The sequence below is a fragment of the Alnus glutinosa genome, chromosome 10 (genome assembly GCF_958979055.1).
Source record: "Alnus glutinosa chromosome 10, dhAlnGlut1.1, whole genome shotgun sequence".
In the NCBI taxonomy this organism is placed as follows: domain Eukaryota; kingdom Viridiplantae; phylum Streptophyta; class Magnoliopsida; order Fagales; family Betulaceae; genus Alnus; species Alnus glutinosa.
This window is the reverse complement of record NC_084895.1, coordinates 10,583,768-10,609,964: the sequence shown is the minus strand read 5'-3', so window position 1 is coordinate 10,609,964 and position 26,197 is coordinate 10,583,768. Positions and strand designations below refer to the sequence as shown.

The 26,197-nt window shown below is 36.9% G+C and overlaps 1 pseudogene; it reads left to right on the top strand.

The window, feature by feature from the left end:
• Positions 1–301: 301 nt before the first annotated feature.
• On the top strand, positions 302–25,718 carry LOC133879024 (uncharacterized; annotated as a pseudogene).
• Positions 25,719–26,197: the final 479 nt, after the last annotated feature.

Here is a 26,197-nt window from a genome sequence, read left to right as displayed (position 1 = left end):
ATAATTTTTAAGACGTACATTGGTCTGTTTTATTTATTAATTTTGTTTTAGTAATAATTTTCTAATGTGTATGAGTGACCGAATTGGGTTTTTATTTTGCAGTGCTAGCTCTATTGCACCAACCAGTTTCAATTCTCCTTAACTTCTTGGGTATAGCACGTCAATTCTATTAATACCATACGTTGCTTTGTTTGTTGAGCCTTGTTTTTTTTTTTTTTGAAAAAAACAAACAATTATAGTTTCATTTAGCTAAGTCGTGATTGTTTGGATAATTCGCACAGGAATCCAGCATTTATATGAAATGAAGTTAGTCCATTCACAGTCCCATAAACTTCTTGATCGCATGTGCAAAGAAGTATCTAAATCAAATCATGAGCAGAGGCTGAAAGGTGGCGTTTATGATGCCGTCATCCGTTCTGTAGAGAGAGGGAATTTTAAATTTGTTTTTGATATAGTCAGAGCAATCCCAAATCTTCTGTGGGTCCGTGATGGAGACTCAACATCCATATTTTCATTTGCTGTCTTACATCGTCAGGCAAACATTTTTAGCCTTATATACCAGCTTGGCGTGAAGAAAACTATGGCAAGTTGGATTAATAAAAAAGGCAATAACATATTACATATGGCTGGGATGACAGGAGCTTCGATTGAACTTAATCGAATCCCAGGCGCAGCTTTGCAGATGCAAAGAGAACTACAATGGTTTCAGGTCATTTCTCTCTTTTCCAACTTTTACTTTCACTATTAGCTGTTAGGATTAGTAGTCCAAAATCAAAATTGAATTGGAATTTTTATTTTATTTTTAAATATATATATATATATATATATTCTTATTGTTTCTGGTTGAAGCATATATTCATAAAAATATCTAAATCACAAGGTCGATATGTAATGTCCCACTTCGACTCGGCATTGGAATCGGGATGTGCATATATATTTACACCCCTCTTAACACTTGTTAAAAGTGTTTTAAAACCGTAATGACCATAAACTTATCAGAACTCTGCAGTTAAATGTGCTTATGCGACGGTAGTACCAGGATGGATGGCCTCCTCGGATGACCATGTTTGCTAGAAGTTACAAAGTGAGCATTTTATAAATCAAGGCATGCATGATTCATGACATTTTCACCTTGATGTATAAACTCATTTGAATTCATAGAAAACAATGTTTCACGTATCCCTCATTGAACCATTATCTCATCATATTAGCATACCCGTATATAAATTCTCATACGGTGGAGGTTACTTCATCATAATAGCATACTCGTATATAAATCCTCATGCCCTTCACCTCGTCATAATAGTATATATATACCCATATATAAATCCTCACACAAAGGAGGTTATCTCATCATAATAGCATACCCGTATATAAATTCTCATACGGTGGAGCTTATCATAACATACCGGTACCCTCGCCACAAGGTAGCGTTACATACTAGTATCTCGACGTCGTATCATATCATTTCAAAAGTTTAAGAACATTTATTGTTTCTATTTACAATAAAATAAAGAAAGATTTTATCCACTTGAACAATGACTTTTACTAACCTTGTGCGTTGCAATCCTCCTTTAATTCCCTTGATATTTTCAAACCTCCAAATCTATGAAAAGGTCCATCATCAGTCACTCATCTTAAGCTAAAATTTCCAAAACTCTAAACTATTTCAAAATGAGGTCATTGCCTAGCCTCGATCATTCGGCAGGAGTCATTGAACGTTATCCCTCGATATTGAACGATCAGTTCCAGACAAAAACCAAATTTTGAACCCAAGTCCTAACTAAACCTCAATCTAACACATTCCAAAGTTCTCTCAATATACCAAACACCGTCCTACTCACAAGCATCTTCCTTATGCAAAGCATATCTCATGATACACTTTAAACAACCAATCCATCACTAGATCTAGCATAAATCCTTATCATACCATGTGTTTACTCAAAAGATCTTCCACAAAAAGTTATTCATACCAAACCAACAAGATATCAAGATCTAGAGTATAAACCATCCTTGACGAAACATCAAGATAGCACCTCCTCCCCTCAAAACCCACACTCTCACTCTGAATAGGGTTCTCTCAACTTAGGTGGCAAAAATTAAATGCTCTCATATTGACATCAAATGTTCAAGATCCAACTTTGAACATTTGCCTCTACTGTTCTCTATCCAACTCCGATTATTCTTTATCCAACTTCGGTCGTTTGGTCTTCACAAAAAGTTCAAAATCCCCCATCCTTCCACTTGGATCCAACCCTATCATCCTAGATTTTTCTATTGAGTCTCTTTTATCCCTAATTAATATTTTACAGTGTTACATGCTCGAATAACATGCTGCCCGGAGATGGCAAGACTAGTTTGGTGCTACTGCCATCCTTGTTGGAGGACCTATCTACATCCATCACCTATACAACGCCTTCTAACTTGTCTTCAAGATTGATGTGTTGTTGGAACATTTGATTACGAAATAAGGCATGGCTTGGCTCTTGATCGTAGTCTTTGGCAGATATTCAATGTGAGGTCCAACATCGACTGCATATGGGAATGGGGATGTGCTTATATGTATATTCGCATCCTTCTCAATGCATTTTAAAATCGTGATGACCATGAACTTATCAGAATTCTGCAGTTAAATTTGATTTTGTGAGAGTAGTACAAGGAAAGGTGACCTTCTGGGAAGTCTAGTTCAGGGGAGGCAAAAGCAAACAATATTGTATCGTTCGGGAGTAGGTCGTTACAGATGATTGTGACGTCCCACATCTCCTAAGTATGAGAATGGGTATGTACTTATATGTATATTTGCACTCTTCTTGACACAACGCGTTTTAAAGCCGTGATAGTCATAAACCTATCAGAATTTCGCAGTTAAGCATATTTCTGCGAGAGTAGTACCGGGATGGGTGACCTCCTAGGAAGTTTGGTTCGGGAGAACCAAAAGCGAACAATATTGTGTCGTTGGGGGTGAGTCTTTACAAATGGTATTAGAGTCATTGTCCAATCTAAGATGGAGGAGCGTGTACAAGCCCATAAAGGTCACCATCGGACACTTGTTGGGACGCCAAGAATGAGGGAATCCTATTAGGGTCGTCACTGGGGATACTGGGTCCCAAGAGGGGGTGATTGTGACGTCCTACATTGCCTGGGTATAGGAATGTGTATCTGCTTATATGTATATTTGCATTTTTCTTGACACAACGCGTTTTAAAGCAATGATGGCCATGAACCTATCAGAACTCTGTAGTTAAGCGAGCTTCTGCGAAAGTAGTACCGGGATAGGTGACCTCCTAAGAAATTTGGTTCATGATAGCCAAAAGCAGACAATACTGGGTCGTTGGGGGTGGGTCGTTACATTCAATATTTAACGTACCTAGTTCAACGGACCATTGGACTAAATACCTTGGGGTGTTGGGCTTAGGCTTCAAAGGTTTGTCTGTAACACCCAACAAATTTCTTAGGATGACTAAGAATACTTTGATATAAACATTGGTATATATTTGGAAAAATATATTTTATGTCTAATTTTATGTTCACATTTTAATATGAGAAGTGGATAGTTCAAACTAGGCACAAAGATAAATGAAATTTTGGAGCTTGAAGAATTTTCAAGAGTTTTGTTTTAAAAGGATAAATAAATAAAATATTAACAATAACGAAAAATGTCAAGAAGGCTCCAGGTTATTGAGGAAATTTGTTCTTAGAATGTAGTTCGGTCACTGTACAGTGACGAATTACTGGGATTTTAAGAGATTGTTTTGGAAGTTGAGATTTCACCCCATTTTTTTTGGTATACTATTAACACTTCGCGCGAAATGCTAGAACATCCTGGATTTGTTTCTTTTCACCTTCACACACACTTCAGCATGTACATGTGAGTTTTAGAAGTTCCTGGTGAAACCAAATAATTCTGGAAAAATTTTACACGTCTTCTAAGATATTCTACAGTATTCTAAAAGCCTTGTTTCACGCCTATTTTCACTACAGCATGCAAACACTAAAAATAATAACAAATTCTACCGTTTGATTCTTTTCTTAAAATACCGTTGAAGTGCCAGAGGTTTGCCTATAAATAGGCCAAACCTGTGCAGTATTTTTCATTCGAAAATTTACTCTCTCTCTCTCTCTCTCTCTCAGTTGCCCAGCACTCTAGTGCAAAAAAAAAAAAAAAATGAAAGAAAGAAAAAAAAAAAGAAAAAAGAGAGAGAGATAAATATTTAGAATAACAATAAGCTTTGGAGCTACTCTAGCTAAGTGAGAGTGTTAGGTATAATTCTTTTATCTTTAGTTTATGTCGATTATAGTTATTAGAATTTAAATTATGTCGATATAATGCTTAAATTGCTTAGAAAAGTGACTGAATATCTTAAGGAAGAATATTATATTCAAACATTCTTTTAAATATGACAAATGTGTCATTGTGTTGTCTAAATATTATTAGGTATTTTACAATAGCGCCGTTGTAATACCCAAGTAATGTTAGAAATTTTAGATAAATATTATACCAGTGCCACAGTAATACCAGTGTGAAAATACGTGGTAATGCTACATAGTTGTTATGATATCTAAATGACATTATGACATTTTAGAAATATGCCATTATGCTGTCCATTTTTAGACAGAACATAAGGGAAATAATCAATGGTCTAGATATTAGCTTTTTAAAATTAATATTAGACTAATATACTGTCACGCGTGGGCGCAATAATTTGCAGTGAATTATTAAAGGCAAAAAGAGCTTTTAGATAGTCTACAAAGTGGTAAGTATAACTATTTATTAAGAAATGATACTGTTTTTATGAACATTTTACTTATTGAAATATTTGATAAAATTTTGAGATATGATTATTTAAATTACATGAGCCTAAATATTTTATAAATGACATGATTATATGTTTTAATTATTTTTACATGTATTGAAATAATTTCTAAAATTAGATAGGTTGATTATGAGAACAAAAAAATGACGTTAAGATAGACATGTTATTACACATCGTTGATTAATGAAAATAAAAGATAGATAAGAAACTAGAAGATTTCCTATGTTAACTGTGGAAGCCGAAGGGGCCTTCCAAGTTAAATAAGAAACTAGAAGGTTTTACTATATTAACTGTTGAAGTCGAAGGGGCCTTAAGAAGTTAGAAGTTTGACGACGTTCTTAAGTTAATTGTAGAAGCCGAAAAAAAGGCCTTCCAAATTAAATTAGAAACCAGAAAGTTTTTCATGAATAATGTTTAAACTAGAAGCCGAAGATGCTTCCTGATAGCCATAAACGAAATGTTAAAAGTCCTTTAGAAAGCCAGATGAGCCAAAAGAGTCTCCAAAAACAAAACAAAACAAAATTGAGAGAAGGTTACATTGCATCTAATGAATAATGTGATTTATATGTTTTATAGAATTGTTTCATTAATTTATATTTATATACATATGCATTTTATGAGATGCTAATAACATGTATATTGATATATGTATAAAGCTATACGTATTAAATAAATGTAAGTGAATAGATAAGTGGATTTTATTATGTACAACTCTACAATGCTTATCTTATCAGCTATGAATTACATAAAATAATTCTTTTTGGTAAACCTAACATAGCTGTTATTATAATCACCATGTTAGGGATATTATCGAAAAAGATGGCTCATATTTGGAAATGTTTAGTTATTCTTATACTTATTGAGACCGTGGATTCATTAATCTGCCGCCTATGTAAATGTGGCAACACCACAATTACATAGATGTTGATGCAGGTATAGAAGTAGGTCAAGAGGATCCATATTCTTGTCTAGGGTATTATGGATAAGGTTTTCTTGTGCCTTAGTTGTAGTAAATATCTAGAAAATGTTTATTTTTTGGAATGTATCTAATTGGACATGTTTTAAGTACTTTTGATGTATAGCTTCTTATGTGCTGTTTGTGGCACTTTTGACTTGTGTTGTTTTATCATGAAAATACAATGTACAAATCTGTATAATATAGAAGTCATCATTTTCAGCTCTGATGTGTTCTATGAGGATTATCTTAAAAAAAAAGAAAAAAAAAAAAGAAAAAGAAATTCAGTTGTGAGATATATAAACTCTGATGATATTGAAGTTGAGTTAGTAGTGCTTAATTAGTGGAGATTGGAGATTTTCACTTACGTTTTCATTAAGTGAAGGTGGGGCGCTACATTGTCTGTTATGACTATGACAATATGTGCTTAGAAGTAAGGTTTTAGCCTTCATGCTGAAGTGACTAGGGCAAATACAAGTTTCTCTAGTTTTTGGTAGCTATGTTTTGCTCTGGACATGGCTCAGCAGGTATAATAGACACGTTTCTGTGCCTAGTTTTCAATCCATATTAGAATCGATCGAGCTAATAGCCATCGGTATTACTACTAGATGCCTATAGTGGTTCACAAAGTTTTGTCTTGACAAGGAGCAAGAGCTTCCTGAGATAGTTTTTGGGCTCTTGGAAGGCCTTTTCACAATTTACATTCCATTTGAATGCCTTTCATTCGACTTTAAAGAAGGGAAGGAAACGATTTGTGGATTTGGAGATGAATTGATTTAAGGTTGCCAGCTGCCCAATTAGGCGCTGCAATTCCTTGGTGCTTCATAGTGGCTACATCTCCAAGACTGCCTTGATTTTCTCGGGGTTGGCTTCAATCCCTCGCTCAGAAACCACAAAGCCTATTAACGTGCCTGATGATACTCTGAAGGTGCACTTCGCGGGGTTCAAATTCATTTGAACCTTCCTTACTGTCTTAGAGGTTTATTGGAAACTCAACAAATCCAAAATGTAAGAAGGATATTTAATAAAGAAGCTAGTTAAGAGTTCTTTTAATAAAGGCATTTAGTTTATTGATGTCTTAAGTTCTCTTCAACTGAAGTCTTAAATTAGAAGAGTTATTGGTGTTAATTTATTGTAATAAAGAAGAAGTAGAAAAAACTTTGGTCGTTCGTGTTTTGTATGCCTATATATATGGGCTTTGTAAGGTGTTTTGAAATATAAGAAAAGTGAAGAAGAATTCATCTACTCTTCTCTATTTTCTCCACTCTTCTCTAAGTCATATTTTTTAGTAATAAAAGTAAGAGAGAGTAAAAGAGAGATAGAGAGGTAACTAGTTAGTAAACTAGTTTGTCTTTCAAATTGGTATCAGAGCATGCTTCACCAAATGTCCATATGAGCATGCTGTTTATATGAAGAAAAATCATTGAGGTGAATTTCTAATTATTTGCCTATATGTTGACGATCTGTTAGACACAGAAATAGTAGTGAAATGTTCAAGAAATTCAAGCAATTAATGGTTAGGGAGCTTGAGATGACAGATAACGGGTTGATGTCCTACTTCCTTGGCATTGAAGTGAAGAAACAACATGATGGAATTTTCATATCTCAAAAGAAGTACATGAAGGAGATATTAGAAAAATTCAAGATGGAAAGCTACAACTCTGTGAGTACCCTAGTTGAAACAAGTATAAAGTTGTCAAAAGAAGGAGATGATCGAGTTATTGAACCAACTCTTTACAAGAGTTTGGTTGGAAGTCTGAAATACTTGACAATCACAAGACCAGATATTTTCTATGGAGTTGGATTTGTAAGTCGATACATGGAGAAACAAATGCAGACTCATTGGTTAGCTGCAAAAAGGATTCTAAGGTACTTCAAAGGTACTATGAATCTTGGTTTATTCTATGCGTATGGTGATGAAGCAAAATTAGTTGGTTACTCAAACGGTGATTGGGGATGTGACCAAGATGAGAGGAAAAGTACTACTGGCTATGTGTTCTATTTTAGTTCTACAGCATTTTCTTGGACATCCAAAAAACAAGCAATTGTAGCCTTGTCTACCTGTGAGGCGGAGTATGTGGCGGCTTCATCTACTGCTTGTGAAGCTATATGGCTAAGGAATCTCTTGAAAGAACTAGAACATCCACAAGAAGAACTAACTATGATTTATGTGGATAACCAATCAGCAATAAAGCTAGCGAAGAATCCAGTACAAAATGGGAGGAGCAAACACAATGACACAAAATATCACTTTCTTAGAGACCATGTGAAGTGGAAGACAATAAAGCTCCAATATTGCCACACCACTGAACAAGTAGCAGATATATTTACTAAGCCATTAGCAGGTGCAATTTTCATGAGGCTAAGAGACATGCTAGGCATGAGGACAATTTTGGTTTAAGTGGGCATGTTGAAAACTCAACAAATCCAAAACGTAAGAAGGATATTTAATAAAGAAGCTAGTTAAGAGCTCTTTTAAAAAAGGCATTTAGTTTATTGATGCCTTAAGTTCTCTTCAACTGAAGTCTTAAATTAGAAGAGTTATTGGTGTTAATTTATCGTAATAAAGAAGAAGTAGAAAAAGCTTTGGTCGTTCGTGTTTTGTATGCCTATATATATGGGCTTTGTAAGGTATTTTGAAATATAAGAAAAGTGAAGAAGAATTCTTCTAGTCTTCTCTATTTTCTGTACTCTTCTCTAAGTCATATTTTTTCGTAATAAAAAGTAAGAGAGTGAAAGAGAGATTGAAAGGTAACTAGTTAGTGAACTAGTTTGTCTTTCAAGGTCTCCAGTAGATTTGCTTGATGCTGCTCGGCGGCTTAGCTTTATACTAGCATGTCTTGTACTTAACCTCCAGATTTCTTTCGATCTGGGCTTCAAACATGGAGTTCACAAACCTCTATCATGTGGCTCCTGTATTATTTAAGCCAAAAGGCAATGACTCCATAGTAGTAAAAGTTTGTCAGTGATGAATTATGCCTTTTCCTGATCTGACTCCTCCATTCAAATTTTGTTTTAGCCAAAAAAACATCCACAAAACTCAAAAGTTCATACCCGATGGTTAAGTCTACAATCATGTTAATCCTTGGCAGGGGAAAGTATCATTGAGGCAAGCGTTATTCAACTCAGTCAAGTCTACGCGCATTCCCCATTTACCGCCGAGCATCTTCACCACAACTATGTTGGCCAGCCATTTTAGATACTATACTTGTCTGATGAAACTGACTTGCAATAACTTCTCAACCTCATCGGCAATCACCAAGTTGTTTTTTGGTGCGAAACTTCTCATTTTCTGCTTTATAGGCTCAATCTTGGAGTCCACATTGAGATTGTATACTATCAGGTTGGGATCGATGTCTGGCATGGCATCGTACGTCCAGGCGAACACGTCCTCATTCCTTTAAAGGAATTCCACTAGCTAAGCTTAGTGTTTTTTTTCCCTAAACGGCTGCCCAAGAGCATTGTCCGGCTGGGGTCTTCACCTAAATGTATATCGATGAACTCCTCCACTGGTTCAGTTTGTTGTAGGGTTTTTTTGTTCCTCATTTCAACCTCGCCTACAGCTAATGTAGCATTCGCTTGTAGATCTTTAAGGGATGCAAGATAGCACCTCGACACCGAAACTTGATCACCTTTTACTTCTTCCACTCTGTGCTCCGTCGACAATTTCATCTATAGGTCATACGTGGAAGTCATTGCCTTCATTTTGTTACCCATTGTTCACCTGATGATGGCGTTATGCCCCGGTGAGCTATCTACCACCAAGAATGACACCATCACCGTTGTTTGTCAAGGATAGCCGTTTGCGGTAATGGGCAGGTCAATGGTATCGACAGGATAGACTTCCTCTCCTACGAGGCCTACTAATGTGCAGCACTGCAGCTCACAGGATGTAGATTGTCTCGCCCGAGGTCCATTAGGTCGAAGGCGGGCAGGAAGAGTATGTTTGCTGAACTGCCATTGTCTATCAGTATCCACCAAGTACTGAAGTTAGCGATAGAAAAAGTCACCAAAAAGGCTTCGTCGTGGGGGTGTTGAACTCCTTTGGCTTCCTGCTCTATGAACACGAGAAAGTATTCTCCAATCTTCTGAGCTTTGGGGTGCGCCCCGTGGGAGAATAATTCTCAATCCTTTGTCCGCTGAATGTGTGCTTTCTGTGAGAAATTGGTTCGCCTCCGCTGGCAAATCTCCCTACGTACTATAGTCTAAATTTTCCCGCATGGCTTGGGGCTTGAAGGTGGTGTAGGCTTCTGACGATCTTGTTGGGCTTCCTGCTATCTTTGCGGAGATTGATGGCCTCTCCTGTCTATTAAGAATCTCCAGAGCTTCCCTTCTCTCACTATTCGTTCTAGCAATCTGCTCAGTTCGAAGTAGTCTCCGATGTGGTGACTATAGTCGCGGTGGTACATGCTACATTTATCTGTTTTGCGGTTTCAAGGGCTTGACCTTAGCGTTTCAAACCACCTGAATCTGAGATCTCTTCATATAAGCATCAGGACATCCTCCTCAGAGGCGTTGAATGATATGAAATGCGGCAAGTGGCATCGCGCGGCTCCTTTTCAAGGCTGGAACACCAGGAAGCGTTTTGTGTAGGCGCTGAGGGCAGATGTCCCTTTCCCTCCACGGACAATCCTTTTGCTTTCTATCCAGCAGTTCTACTCAATTTGATTGCTTTGGTGAAAGCCTTTATTATTTCCTCTGCATTCATGAACTACTCTGCTTTGCTCATAAAGTCTTGGAGGTTCGGCCACACTACAAAAATAGAGGTAGGTTGACACGTGCAGTTTGACACGTGTACAGTGTTGTACACGTGTCAAACATTTAGACACGTGCACTTTGACACGCGTAAGACGCGTGTCAAATGTGCACGACATTAAGTGCACAATTTGACATGTGTATTGAGATACACGTGTCAAATTTGACACGTGTATCTCAATACACGTGTCAAATTGGTTTGGCACGTGTATCGCAAATACACGTCTCAAACCGTTTGACACGAGTATTTTAAATATTCGTGTCAAACCAATTTGACACGTGTATGTGATACACGTGTCAAATTTGACACGTGTATCTCAATACATGTGTCAAAGAGTCTTGACACGTGTATTGTAATACACGTGTCAAATTTGACACGTGTATCACATACACGTGTCAAATTGGTTTTTTTTTATAAAAAAAATCCAAATTGAATTTTTCATTTAAATAAATTTTTAATTTAATTATTTAATTGTATTTTTAAATTAAATTAAAAATACGATTAAATAATTAAATAAAAAATTTAATTAAATAAAAAATCCAATTTGGATTTTTTTTTTCAATTTAGTTTTGGTATTGGTTATTTAAAATTATTTGGTATAATAAATTTTCGTTATTTCAAATTTTATTATTTCCGACCACAAATAACGCAATATTGATTTTACCGAAAAACAGCACAAAATAATATTACACAAATCATAAGTTAATAACGTATTCGTTAACTACGCAAATATTTACACATAAAAATTAATTACACAAAATATCTACAAATCTGAAGGGCGTCCCTGCGAATCACGAGGTACCGTCCCAGGCGTGTTCTCGCCAACCGGTGATTGCTGCGCAAGGAATGGTGTAGCGGGCGAAGGTGTAGCAACAATGGAATGCTGGCTCAGCCGTCGTCCAACAGGCGACAACGTACCAACCGTTGTCGAATTACCTGCAAATAATATAGACAATTAAAGTTTATAATATTACTTGCAAAATTAAAGGGGTAATTAAAACAAATTGAAATTAATTTTGTCCTACACACAATATAAATCATACCTGCAGATGCACTACTAACAGACGACGTACTACCTACGTGTGCAGGTGAAGGCGTACCAAGACATGGTGCTGATGCTCCCATGGAGGACATGAAGACCTCAACCTGTCGCATGCGCTGCTCCAACAGGTCATTCCTCGCTCGCTCAGCCTGTAGCTCCGCTTGGATCTCTTCCATCTTCCGAGTGTGTTCGGCCCAATCCCGAGACGTGCCCTGAGATGGTCCCCCTTGTGACCGAGGCCTATATGAGAAACATGTCCCCCGAATAGGTGTGACGTTCGGCCCAACCTGCCGAACCCTCCCTGCATACTCAGGCCTCCCAACTGCCTGTTCGTAAGCGTCGTTCGGTGCCCAACGCACCGTGTCTGCGGAGACGCTTTGCGTGGCGGCTGGATCACTGGATAAACTCTGCGTCATCCTCTCCTGTACATCGTCAACATGAAAAAGTCATATATTGAATAATGACAAATCACACATAATTTTAAAAATAATAGTAAATTAAATCAGTAGCATACGCATAGGACCCGTGTACGTTCGTTCACGTAAGTGCCGTCCTTCCTTGTGTGGGTCTTCACGAATGACGCGGCGCGAGTGGGGGGCGTGCCAGATGTACATGTCTGTCGTCATGCAGTTGACATATATAACAAACAGATAGCGATAAAAATAGTATAAAGAAAAATAAAAACAATTAGCAACAAATATTAAAAACATAAACATATATATTTTCATACCTTCTCGTGATTAAATCTGGCATAACTTTTAGATCTCGTACAATGAGGAAGGTCATTCTGCTCGCGCAGCCTCTTCATCCGTTCAGAGGTTGCCTACGCATTTAACATGAAAATAAAAATGTAAGCATTGACACACTTAAATTAAAACTAAAATTAAATGAACTGTTATTAAAAAACCACAACATTTTCTTGGCCTACATACAATTTTATGCTCACGGCACCAATCTCTCAGCAGGAACTCTACATCTTCTGCGTCATAGTTGCCAAAAAAATTGTCCGGCATTCTCGCACGGATACTCTCGGGCGTGTCACCGTCTCTAATACATAGTTTGGTTTTGAACCTCGACTTCCACGAGCGGTGCTTACGGCCAATATCACATAAAGCCTCCTGTTTTGCCCTGCGCGCGTCTACTGATACAGATAGATAGAACTCCTCCTGCACATTCAACACATTTTTATAGGTTTAAAAACTTCAAGAAAAACATTAATCTCAAGTTTAATTCAAATAAATAATTAAATTATATTCATAGACATACCATCAGCGCGTCCCACATTGCCTGCTTAATCTGCCTATTTACCCTCGCCCATTCGTCCCGCATGTGTATGTAGGACCCACTCCTGATCAGCTTGCCCTCAGCCCGCCAAAATCGATTGCAAGCCCGTCCTACAGGTTGTATAGCAGCATTGTACTGCAATACAACCTTCTTCCCCCTCGGGAGGACCCAGTTTCTCGCTGGGTCGTCAATCACCTCATAATAAATGGTCCCGTCTGGGTTGTACCCTAATGAAAGAAATATTCAACATTTAATCATAAGACTAAAGAACATATATATATATATATATATAAACAATTTGTAATCAAATATTTATTTTTTTCTAAACAAAAAAAAAAATATTTTGGTAACACAATATGAGTTTTAAGGATGTCTAAATATGTACTTACCCATCAACCGAATCTGCTCAATCCGTATGTGCTGGGTCGCTGGGTCGCCCGCAACCTCCTCGCCAACCCTTCCGGCTGGTGGAGCCTGCTGATCATCATCTGAATCCATATCCTGGGGACTACCGGGGGTCAACTGATCGGTACCCAACATCGCAACGTCCTCCTCATGGGTACTCTGGCTCCCCCCCACATCTGGCATCTGACTCTCACCGGAAAGTGGCATCTGGCTCTCTACATGCCCCGGGCCCTGACTCGCCCCCGATGCTGGCATCTGTCTCGCCCCCAAAATCTGGCCATGCATCGCCGCCTGTGCCGGTATCTGTCCCAACCCCATGGCCGGCATCTGCATCTCCCCGGTCTGTGACAGTGGAAATCTACCATCCTGCGTCTCACTATCAGGGTTACACGTCATAGGTCCACTATACGTATACGGAAAGTACAGCGCATAACCCTGTGACCCCATCCCCTCTCTCACCCACCATCGATAGGCGTTACCCGGTTGGGTGAACCCTATCTGAGATAATGTCGGCAGCTCCAACAATGGAGAGCTGCAAGGTCCAGCTGTGCTGGTCTGCCCGTGATTTGACGTGGGCACGGCCACCGTACCCGGCAACAATGGTCTATAAGCCCCGTCTGGGTGGTGTGGCCATGCTGCAGAATACAATGCCGTCGAAACAGTGGGCGTGGTCATGGGGGGCACGGGTGGGCTAGGTGCCCGATACGCATAATGAGGGGGTCTCTGGTCCATCAATACCTGCGAACAAATGCAGACAAATTAATTAGAATATGTTTTTTTAATATATTTTTAATGAACGTACTAAAGAACAACGAAATTTATGCAATTAATAAAAATTTGTATTGAGTACAAGCGAATTGTACAAACAATATATATATCAGTCAAGTGTATTGAGTTCAAGCTAATTATACTCACAACAAATACATCAATCATTGTATCACGGGAGCTTCAATCGGATCTATGTCGGGCCTGTCGTACTCGAATTCATCATTCGTATCTGGTAGGTCATCAGTGGCTAGTACGAGCGGTACGCACTCATGGTAGGTTGTACCATCCTCATTACTCCCATCCCCCTGTCCAACGTCGTACACGTTGCGCGGTTTGGTCCTAACCGTACAAACCCAATTTGGGTTCCTTCCATCTTCTACGTAGAATACTTGATCCACCTGAGATGTAAGCACGTACGGCTCGTCCTGAATCTGTTCTCCCCTGTGGACGAGGTGATTGAAGTTGACAAACACTAGGCCATACTCGTCTATTGTGAATCCTCTGTCCATTGTGGGGTCTGCCCAATTGCACTTAAATAGGACGTACGTAGTCCTGTCATAGTACTCGACCTCAAATATATCGGTTAACTGCCCGTAGTACGTTTCGCCTTCAACGGTAGGAACACATACGCCGCTGTTCTGAGTCCTCCTTCCCACATCATGAGCAAGCGTGCGAAATAATTTTCCATTTACCACATACCTGTTGTACTTCACCGCTGTCTCCTTTAGCCCTCTACAACGCATAACCAACTTGTGGCCCAATTCCTCCCTACGTTGATCGTCCAGGCCATCGACCTATGTTTTAATTACAAATATTAAACATCACATTGGGTAATTATATTGAACCCGCATAAATTTATTTTAATTTCAAATTTACAACTATTTCCTTACATATGCACGGTACCATTCGCAGAATTGCTCATGATGTTGTGCTTCAATAAGAGCCTCCGTAATGTGACCCCTAGTGCATGATCGCCTAAGCGCGTCTTTGTGCATCCTACATTCAGCGTATACAATTATGTAATAATTGTTATTAATACTTTTATTCGAATTCTGCTAAATATAAGGTTAGGACTACTTACGTCCGCAAATTGTGAAACTCTTCAGAGTTGAACACAATATAACGATGAATCTGGTGCATTATCAACCGGTTCATGGTAACACGCGTGCCCGCCCCCTTGGATCCATCAGGATTTCTCTGAGGTCTGTTGTGGAATGTTGGTGCGTTATTCAGATACCTTGAACAGAACGTTACCAGCTCGGTCGCTATGTACCCCTCCGCATTGCACCCCTCAGGAGCTGCTTTATTGCGCACATTAGATTTGAAATTCCCCAGACTCCTGGTGTAAACACATACACGACAATTTAATTGTCGTCAATTAGGATTACAATTAAATAAAAATATATATTTACATATTACGCCGAATTTTACCTCTCTGCCGGGTACATCCATCTATACTGCACGGGTCCGCCCAGTCTACACTCGCGCACAAGATGCACGACCAAGTGGACCATGCTGGTAAAAAACCCTGGAGGGAATATCTGTTCTAGCTTGCACAAAGTGATACAGACGTCACCCTGCAGTCGGTCCATATCTTCTTGTGATAGCTTTGTTGAGCATATGCCTCTAAAAAATGCAGAAATCTCCACAAGAGGTCTAACAACTTTATCAGGCAATGACTTACGCAGTGCAATTGGGAGAAGCTGTTGCATCAGTATGTGGCTATCATGGCTCTTCAAGCCTGAAATTGTACGGTCCTTGAGCCGAACACATCGTGAAATGTTCGAGGCGTATCCGTCCGGGACCCTCACATTTCGAAGAACCTTCAGAAAATTTTCTTTGTCCTCTCTGGACATGGTGTGACAGGCAGCGGGAATATACGTTTTACCATTGGCGGCCGTGAATGGATGCAACTTAGGTCTCAACCCCATTTCCTGCAAGTCCAGCCGAGCTGCCAAGTTGTCCTTCGTTTTCCCTTTTATATCCAAAATAGTGCCAAGTATATTGTCCATGACATTTTTCTCTATGTGCATAACATCAAGATTGTGCCGAAGCAAATTGTCTTTCCAATACGGCAATTTGAAAACTATACTTTTCTTCTTCCATATAACATCGGAACTCCCTGCACCCTTCTTCCGCTTCTTCCGTTTCTTCTTCTTACCCGCGGTCTCATCCCCAAACACAACTCCGTCCAACTGTTGGAGAACCTCATCTCCGCATGGGACAATCGGCGCGCTGTCAAATTCTTCAGTACCGTCAAATGTCCGCCTGTTCAGCCGCCACAGATGTTCTGGCGGTAGGTATCTCCTGTGCCCCATATAGCAAAATTTGCATCCGTTCTTTAAGCGTATAGAACGCATCGATTGCATACAGCAAGGGCATGCCTTCGCACCCCTGTTAGGCCAACCAGATAAATCTGCATACGCTGGCAAGTCGTTTATCGTCCACATCAACTGGGATCGCATAATAAAATTTTCCTTCTTTGAAGCATCGAATGTTCGTACCCCTACATTCCACAATTCCAGCAACTCATCAATCAATGGCTGAAGGTAAACATCAACATCCATACCTGGTGAGCTCGGTCCAGGGATAACCAGGGAAAGGATGAAGGACGACTGTTTCATGCACATCCAAGGTGGCAAATTGTACGGCACAAGCATTACGGGCCATGTGCTGTGGGATGTGCTCATGTTCCCAAATGGATTAAATCCATCTGCTGTCAAACCAAGCCGAACGTTCCTACTCTCTACCATAAAATCTGGATGAAAAATGTCAAACGATCTCCATGCCTCACCGTCGGTCGGGTGCCTCAATACGCCATCCCTAGTGCGGCCTTCTGCATGCCATCTCATATAGGGCGCAGTATGCTCAGACATGAATAACCTCTGCAACCGTGGGATGAGTGGAAACCACCTCAAGATCTTCACCGGGCGTTTTTTTCTCGCTGATATGATCTCACCATCATCATCTACATGTGTATCAGCCCTCCACTTAGACTCTCCACATACGGTACATGAATCTAATTCTTTATTGTCTTTCCAGAATAACATACAGTCATTACGGCACGCTGGAATCTTCTCATACCCCAGACCCATGCCACTTAGGAACTTTTTGGCCTCATACGTGTTATCTGGCAATGCCTCATCGTAAGGAGGCAACAACTGATTGATAAATTCGAGAATGTCTGAAAAAATCTTGTTACTAATACCTCCAACGCACTTCAAATTGTACATGTGTACAGTAGCACTCAATTTACTATGCTTTGTACCAGGGTGAAGGGGCTTCTCGGCGGTCTTTAACAGCTCTTGGTACTTCAATGCGTCCCCGCAAGAGGTATCTTCGTCAACTTGTTGCGGAAGAGTACTGACGGCTTCAGGAACATCGTGCACGCCGAAGGCGTCACGCAACATGGCGTGCATGTTATCATCCTGTTCCCCGGCGACACCCTCCTGTTCTGTGACTTCACCATGTTCAATGCTACAAGCAACGGTCTCTGTTCCACTGTGATAACTCGAACACTGACCAGGAATAGCGGACCCAGTCGTAGTCTCACCGTGCATATACCACAAATTGTATCCCGGATTCATCCCCCTACCTCCAGTCAGGTGGGCAAGAACGTAATCTGGAGTGTGACGCTGGTTATTTCAACAATACTTGCATGGACAGTAAATTTTGCCATCGACCGCCGTACAGTTACTAATGGCAAATGCCACAAACGCCCTACACCCGTCGTTATACCGTGTCGTACCCCTAGGTGCTGACATCCAAGACTTGTCCATATGTCTCTGTATAGGGTTAAGAGACCGAGACAAATCATACGTCTTACAGTATAAACTTGTAAAAAAATTGTGCATGTCAGGCAAAATGGGGTGTACGACTTTTTTTCCCTTTTAAAGGGTTTAGGGTTAGGGGTTAGGGTTTTAGTTTTTTTTTAGAAAGTGTCAGAATTTGTTTTTTTTTTTTTATTTAGGGGGTTTAGGGATTAGGGTTAGGGTTTAGGGTTTTCGGTGTTTTTTAGAAAGTGTAAGAATTTTGTTTTTTTTTTTTTTTCTCTTAAGGGTTTATGATTAGGGTTTAGGGTTTAAGGTTGGGGTTTTAGTTTTTAGTGTTAGGGTATTTTAGGGTTTAGAAAGTGTAGGATTTTGTATTTTTAAGGGTTTAGGGTTTAGGCTTTAGGGGTTAGAGTTTACAGTTAGGGTATTTTTTTTTTTAGTGTAGGAATTTTTTTTTCTTTTTTTTTTGTAAAGGATCTAGGATTAGGGTTTAGGGTTTAGGGTTTTAGGTTTTTAGGGTTATGATTAGGATTAGGGTTTAGGGTTTAGGGTTTAAGGTTATGATTTTTGTTATGGTTTAGGGTTAGGGTTTTTTTTTTTTTAGGGTTTAGGGTTTAAGGTTAGGATTTTTGTTTTTAGTGTTAGGGTTTTTTTTTTTAGAAAGTGTAGGATTGATTTTTAGGGTTTAGGGTTAAGAGTTTAGGGTTTAGGGTTTGTTAGGGTTTAGGGTTTAGGGTTAGGGTTTGTTAGGGTCTAGTGTTAGGGTTTAGGGTTTTACGTTTTTTTTTTTTAAGCGATTAGGGTTTAGGGTTTTAGGTTTTTTTTTTTTTTTTTTGAAGGGTTTAGGGTTTAGAGTTTAGGGTTTTAGGTTTTTTTTTTTTTTTTTTTTAAGAGTTAAGGGTTTAGGGTTTGTTAGGGTTTAGGGTTTACGGTTAAGGTTTGTTAGGGTCTAGGGTTAGGGTTTAGGGTTTTAGGTTTTTTTTTTTTAAGCGATTAGGGTTTAGGGTTTAGGGTTTTAGGTTTTTTTTTTTTTCTAAGGGTTTAGGGTTTAGAGTTTAGGGTTTTAGGTTTTTTTTTTTTTTTTTTAAGAGTTAAGGGTTTAGGGTTTGTTAGGGTTTAGGGTTTAGGGTTAAGGTTTGTTAGGGTCTAGGGTTAGGGTTTAGGGTTTTAGGTTTTTTTTTTTAAGCGATTAGGGTTTAGGGTTTAGGGTTTTAGGTTTTTTTTTTTTTTTAAGGGTTTAGGGTTTAGGGTTTGTTAGGGTTTAGGGTTTGTTATGGTTTAGGGTTTAGGGTTTTAGGTTTTTTTTTTTTTTTTAAGGGTTTAGGTTTTAGGGTTTAGGGTTTGTCAGGGTTTAGGGTTTGTTATGGTTTAGGGTTAGGGTTTTTATTTTTAGAAAGTGTATGATTGTTATTTTTTTTTTTGGGTAAAGTGTTTAGGGTTAGGGTTAGGGTTAGGGTTTGTTAGGGTCTAGGGTTAGGGTTAGGGTTTGTTAGGGTCTAGGGTTAGGGTTTAGGGTTTTACGTTTTTTTTTTAAACCGATTAGGGTTTAGGGTTTAGGGTTTTAGGTTTTTTTTTTTTTTAAGGGTTTAGGGTTTAGGGTTTAGGGTTTGTTAGGGTTTAGGGTTTGTTATGGTTTAGGGTTTGGGTTTTTATTTTTAGAAAGTGTATGATTGTTATTTTTTTTTTGGGTAAAGTGTTTAGGGTTAGGGTTAGGGTTTGTTAGGGTCTAGGGTTAGGGTTTAGGGTTTTAGGTTTTTTTTTTAAAACCGATTAGGGTTTAGGGTTTAGGGTTTTAGGTTTTTTTTTTTTTTAAGGGTTTAGGGTTTAGGGTTTAGGGTTTGTTAGGGTTTAGGGTTTGTTATGGTTTAGGGTTAGGTTTTTTATTTTTAGAAAGTTTATGATTTTTATTTTTTTTTTTGGGTAAAGTGTTTAGGGTTAGGGTTAGGGTTTGTTAGGGTCTAGGGTTAGGGTTTAGGGTTTTAGGTTTTTTTTTAAAAACCGATTAGGGTTTAGGGTTTTAGGATTTTTTTTTTTTTTTTTTTAAGGGTTTAGGGTTTAAGGTTTAGGGTTTGTTAGGGTTTAGGGTTTGTTATGGTTTAGGTTTAGGGTTTTTATTTTTAGAAAGTGTATGATTGTTATTTTTTTTTTTGGGTAAAGTGTTTAGGGTTAGGGTTAGGGTTTTTATTTTTAGAAAGTGTATGATTTTAATTTTTTTGGGGTAAAGTGTTTAGGGTTAGGGTTAGGGTATTTTTTTTTAGAAAGTGTAGGATTTTTTTTTTTTTATTTTTGGGTAAAGTGTTTAGGGTTAGGGTTAGAGTTTTTATTTTTAGAAAGTGTATGATTGTTTTTTTTTTTTTGGGTAAAGTGTTTAGGGTTAGGGTTAGGGTATTTTATTTTTAGAAAGTGTAGGGTTTTTTTTTTTTTAAAAGGGTTTAGGGTTAGGGTTTTTTTTTTAGAAACTGTTAGTGTTTTTTTTTTTTGAGGGTTTGTGTTGGTTTTACGGTTATCAGATTTAAAGTTTAGGGTTACAGTTTGGGTTTTTATTAAAAAGTAGACGGTCAATTTAATTGTTTTTCTTCCATATTCAAACCAATGGTTTGTTTTTTTTTTTTTTATAATTCTTTTTTGTTTCCATTTATCGTTTTCAAAAGTGTCATCGTTGGTTTAAAACGTTAAACTAATATGCGATATTGTTTGATTTTTTTTCCACGAACAAAAAAAACTCATGAATTCATAATAACACATTACAATAAATATATATAAAACCTCTCAAATCAACATTTAAAACAAAAAAAAAAAATTAAAAACAAAATAAACACAACAACATAGTGTAAAAGTACAAAGCTTCATAAAAAAAAAAAATTATAATAAATAAAACCCTAAATGACACAAAAAAATACCAAGATGTACACAAAAATTTAATCAAAAAAAACTAACCAAATATATATATATTAGGAAAAAACACCAAAACCCAAATGCAGGAGTCCATTACAAAAAAAAGCAAAAACAAAATCATATGTATAAAAATTCAGTAACACTGCAATAAAATAACAGACCAAAAAAAATATCAACACAAGACAAATACTTGGCCAGACATGGACAAAAATATGCAGAACATGGACAAAAAAATTAAATACAAACAATGAGGGAAATTATACTCACTGCCAAATTGGGTCTATGGACAAATTATGCAGGTATATATCTGCATATTTGGAGGAACAAAATAAACCAAAAAAATCGACGTTAGCAAAATATACCAAAATGCTATATATATATAGAAACCGGTATACACAGAGAGCAAATGAGGGAAATACCGGAGCAAAATCACGCACGGCCGGAGAAGGAGCTGCCGGAGAGTAGTTTCGGTGGAGAGAGAGAGAGAGAGAGAGAGAGAGAGAGAGAGAGAGAGAGAGAGAGAGAGAGAGAGAGAGAGAGAGACAGTGAACGTGTGAGAGTGGAAGCTACCCATTTCTATATAATATATATATATATATATATATATATATATATATATATATATATATATAAATTATTATATAAAATAAATTTTAATTTTCAAAAATAAAAATTTTGAAACACGTGCACGATTTTTGGCCAGGTGGCGCGCAGGGAGAAGTCCCGCGCGCCAAACCTTGCCAAACAATTGGACACGTGTACAGAGTACACGTGTCCAATTGGAGACGTGTATTTTAATACACGTCTCAAATTGTAGAATTTTTTTTTTAGAAAAAAATTATATTATAATATTATATAAAATAATATATGAATAAATATATATATAATTTATTCAACTAAATACAAATACAAACCCATGCAGCCCATGCAGCCCTAAACCCTAAACTGTAAACTATTAATTCAAACTCTAACACTTAGTATATATACTAAAACCTAAAACCATAAAAAATAAAAAATAGAAACTAAAACCTAACCATAAAATTAAACTCTAACCCTAAGTGCTAGACTATATATAGCTACATATATATATATATATATATATAGCTATAAAACTAAACACTAAGTAAATGTACTATATATGTAGCTATAAATCATAATCCTAAGTATATGTACTATATATATCGGAACAATCTAATTTTGAACTGCTCATGATTTAATATATATATTTAAAAGTGTACAATAATAACACATGAAAAATATATTGACATTATTATTCATAAAATGTAAAATCAATTAAATTATAACCCATAGCTTTAAGTATATATATTATATATACCTATAAACCCTAAAACCCTAACACTAAGTGTATACAATATATATAGCGATAAACCATAACCCTAAGTACGTGTACTATATACATTGCTATAAATCATAATCCTAAGTATATGTACCATATACATCGAAACAATCTAATTTTGAACTGCTCATGATTAAATATATATATATATATATTTAAAAGTGTACAATAATGACACGTGAAAAATATATTGACATTATTATTCATAAAATGTAAAATCAATTAAATTATAAATTATTGCTTTAAGTGTATATATTATATATACCTATACACCCTAAAATCATAACCCTAAGTGTATATGCTATATATAGCGATAAACCCTAACCCTAAGCATATATACTATATATAGCTATAAACCCTAACCCTATGTGTATATACTATATATATATATTGATAAACCCTAACCCAAAGTATATATACTATATATAGCTATAAATCCTAAGTTTAAGTGTATATACTATATTTACATTTTATGAATAATAATGTCAACATATTTTTCACGTGTCATTATTGTACAATTTTATATATATATATATATATATATATATATATATATATATATATATATATTTATATAACCCATAGTCCTAAGTGTATATATTATATATACCTATAAACCCTAACCCTAATCGTATATACTATATATATATCGATAAACTCTAACCCTAATCGTATATACTTTATATATATATCGATAAACTCTAACCCTAATCATATATACTATATATATTAGGGTTTACATACTTATTAGTGTACTATATATATATAAATAATGAGCCTAAAAATTATAAATTCCAAGCATAGAATTTACATATAGCATATAGTTTTCAAACCTAATTTTATGTGTATAAGTTATGTACACCGTATTTTCACAGATTTATATGGTTAATAAGATAAGGAGTATTTTTCTTTGTTTTTTTTTTAAAAAAAAATTAACACAACAATTTTTTTTAAAAAAAATTTTATTTTTTGGGAAAAATTAACTGTTTGACACGTGTCTAGGAGACACGTGTCAAATTGTAATACATCAACAATTGGGAGCGTGTATAACATACACGTGTCAAAATTGGACACGTGTATAACATACACGTGTCCAATTGGACACGTGTATTATTGCACGCGTCAAAATGGAGACGTGTATTATTACACGTGTCCATTTGGACACGAGTATTTAATACGCGTGTCCAATTGGACGCGTGTATTTAATACACGTGTCCAATTGGACGCGTGTATTATTACACGCGTCCAATTGGACACGTATATGTTATACACGCGTCCAATTGGACACGTGTACGTAATACGCGTGTCCAATTTTGACACGTGTTTAACATACACGTCCCCAAATGTTACTGTGTTACAATTTGACACGTGTCTCCTACACACATGTCAAATTTGACGCGTGTCTACAGTAACCGGTACTGTAGACACGCGTCAAATTGCTGAAATTGTTGTAGTGCCATGAAAGGGCTACCCGGCCAAATACTTCTGTGTAGGCTGGGTAGGACCACCTTCTGATCTAGATCATTGACTGTGAGCTTTTCCCAGTTCAACTGAGCCATGAAGTCCTTCAGAGGTTCCCATTCTTTCTATTTCACAATAAGCAAATATTGCCAGTGGGGATTGATGGCTACTAGATATATATCTCGAACTGGGCATCCTGAGTGTTCCTGGATCGTGTGGACAATAAACCAAGCAACTGACTATATATCCCACAAACAGCGCCAACTGTTAAGATAAATGCTAAGCGGGTGGCCCACAATGCAAGAACCTCCCGAGATAGAAGAAGGGTCACAGTGGTCACCCTGGCGGGTCGTCAGTAGCACCTCCGACGCTAAAATTTGTGATCGAGTAAGGAGAAAATGAATTTAAGCAAGTGAAAGAGAGATGTTTGAGTGTACATTAATTTGAGAGGATACTTGTGTCCAGTTCTTCAATAACCTCAAATAGGCCAACTTTTTTTTTGGTCGTACGTGTAAGCAAGGCGTATAATATGGTCAATCGGCCTTGGAGCAGGGCAACATCATTGTTTGTGACATGCCCCACTAATTTAATTAGGCATTGCATAGTTGCAGCATATATTTTAGTACTTGGAAATTTTATAATTGTAGACTCTGCACAAAATACTACAGTTTTATATGCGGTAAGGGGAAGGGGCTTATCTGGTATTATGTCATTCGAGGAGATATGTAAGGTTCCTAATTGGCAAAGAATTCTTCCTACATGAATGTCAAATGTCTAAATGGGGAATAGGATCCTAGATGCCTAAGAACACAGAAGAAATAATAAAAAATAAAGTAAATAAATTTTAAGTTTGAGGGATAAAGTAAAAATTGTTAAAGTATATATTTAAATAATTATACTCACCCTTTTATAAATTGTCTTTTGGGTAAAGAATGATTTAAGATCATTCTATCTACATAATCACTTCTCATTTTAACAAATCATTTAGTGAAATGATTGTTGTACAACCTTCATACAATTTTTATACAACTTTAACAATTTTTTTTTATGATCAACTTTTGAATTTGTTTTCTTAAATATCTAATGGTTGATTTTAAAAAGTAAAATAAAATAAAAATAAAAAATAAAAAATTGTTAGAGTTGTACAAAGGTTGTGCAAAAAATGTTATTCAATTATTTAACGTATTGAACTTTAATGTTAATATTTATAAGGTTAAATTGTCTATCTTTATACTAGTGTGATCGACCAATAGGGTATTAAGTTTATATATTAGTAGCTTTCATTTTTTTTTTTTTTGGAAAACTTCGATCACTTACCCCTTCAAACTTACACCCAAATTGCAATGTACCGCTAAATTTTAAAAAGTTGCAATTGACCCCCAAACTACCTTTCCCTTTCACTTAGCACCCTCCATTAGAATCTTCTCTTAAAGGGATAGGTAGTGTGGGGGGTCAATTGCAACTCTTTAAAGTTTGGAGGACATTGCAATTTAGGTAAAAGTTTAAGAGTTAGTTTTTTGTTTTTGTTTTGTTTATTTGTTTTTTTTTTTTTGGGGGGGGGATAAGGTAGGACTTATAAGATTTAGTTCAACAATGCAGGAGGTGGAGAGCATGGTCCATCCCAAGATTAAGGAATCGTTCAACGATGATGGTTTCACTCCTAGGCAATTGTTTACGAAGAACCACAAGGACTTGATGAAAGATGGAGAGAAATGGATGAAGGGCACAGCAACTTCTTGTACAGTGGTAGGCGCTCTCGTTGTTATTATTATGTTTGCTGCAATTTTTACCGTTCCAGGTGGTAACAACCAAGAAACAGGCTTCCCAATATTCTTAAATGAAAATTTGTTCATGGTCTTTATAATATCCGATGCCTTGTCTCTCTTCTCCTCCTCAACTTCAGTCTTGATGTTTTTGGGAATCCTCACATCACGCTATGCAGAAGACGATTTCCTTGAATCCTTGCCGAGAAAAATGATCATAGGCCTTTCCACTCTTTTCTTCTCTATTGCAACCATGATGATAGCCTTTTCTGCTGCTCTTTTACTTATGCTACGTGGAACATCGTGGATTTTCATTCCTGTCTTTTCTTTGGCTGGTGTACCTATCACCCTATTCATATTGATGTAGTTTCCCCTTCTTGTTGACATGTTCATTTCAACTTATGGGCCAGGAATCTTCGATAAGAAAATGGAGCGGTGGGTATGACTTTATTCATTTTGTTGTATAATTTATACATGCATGTTCCATTAAGAATTCCTACACCAACTAATCTTTTTTTTTTTTTCCTTTTTATTGGAAAGATGAATTATGAATTTTCAACTGGCTTATGTTATGTACTTTCTGATTCTTTATGCTTTCAAACCTATTATCATTTCACCATATAGCAATCCGTTAGATGTTCTTAGTCTTTATTTTTTAATTTTCTAACTTTTTGGTTACTTTGACAATGAATATAATACTTTTCATACCCCCAACTTCCCATCTACCTGGGTGAAATCAGGGATCTGAATCATACTATACCATCAATGGTTAACAAACGCAACATGAATTTAAGATTTTTTTTATTTTTATTTTTCAATACTACACTATAATAATGTGATAAATCATCGACTTCAACTTTCGATTGGCAGTACTTTCTATGCTTACATACCATAAACTCCTGGGATTCCTCGTATCATAAACCG